The sequence below is a fragment of the Sinocyclocheilus grahami genome, unplaced genomic scaffold (assembly GCF_001515645.1).
Source record: "Sinocyclocheilus grahami isolate Dianchi unplaced genomic scaffold, SAMN03320097.WGS_v1.1 scaffold152.1, whole genome shotgun sequence".
Lineage (NCBI taxonomy): Eukaryota > Metazoa > Chordata > Actinopteri > Cypriniformes > Cyprinidae > Sinocyclocheilus > Sinocyclocheilus grahami.
Genome location: NW_015505331.1, coordinates 40,302 through 40,908, shown reverse-complemented (window position 1 = coordinate 40,908; position 607 = coordinate 40,302). Strand labels below are relative to the sequence as shown.

General features: G+C 36.4%; 1 protein-coding gene across 1 annotated transcript in view; it reads right to left on the bottom strand.

Moving 5' to 3' along the window:
* LOC107592349 (transcriptional regulator ATRX-like) overlaps positions 1–607 on the bottom strand; it is a 37,056-nt gene that overhangs the window by 12,049 nt on the left and 24,400 nt on the right. The gene's annotated exons all lie outside the window — the stretch shown is intronic.

The following is a 607-nucleotide window of genomic DNA, read 5'->3' as shown; positions in this document are numbered from 1 at the left end:
GGGCAATGTCTATAGTACCATATTAAACTGTAAAATTACTGTAAAGGCATAATTTACAGTTCATTTACAAGTTTTCTCAAAAACAAAGTTTTATAAATTGCTACACTTTACATTTCAGCCTTTAAACCATTGTAAAGAAAATGGATGAGTGAAAAGTATTATGTTAATTTAAACAATTATCAATAAATTATTATATCAATTACACTGAACAAAATTATAAACGCAACACTTTTGTTTTTGCCCCCATTTTTCATGAGCTGAACTCAAAGATCTAAGACTTTTTCTATGTACACAAAAGGTCTATTTCGCTCAAATATTTGTTCACAAATCTGTCTAAATCTGTGTTAGTGAGCACTTCTCCTTTGCAGAGATAATCCATCCACCTCACAGGTGTGGCATATGACAGCTGCTACAACAATCAGTTTGCATAACCAAGGAATATCTGCACAAACTTTCAGAAACCGTCTCAAGGACGCTCATCAGCATGCTCATCTGCATGCTCGTCGTCCTAATTGGGGTCTCGACCTGACTGCAGTTCGTTGTCGTAACAGACTTGAGTGGGCAAATGCTCACATTCTATGGCGTCTGGCACTTTGGAGAGGTGTTC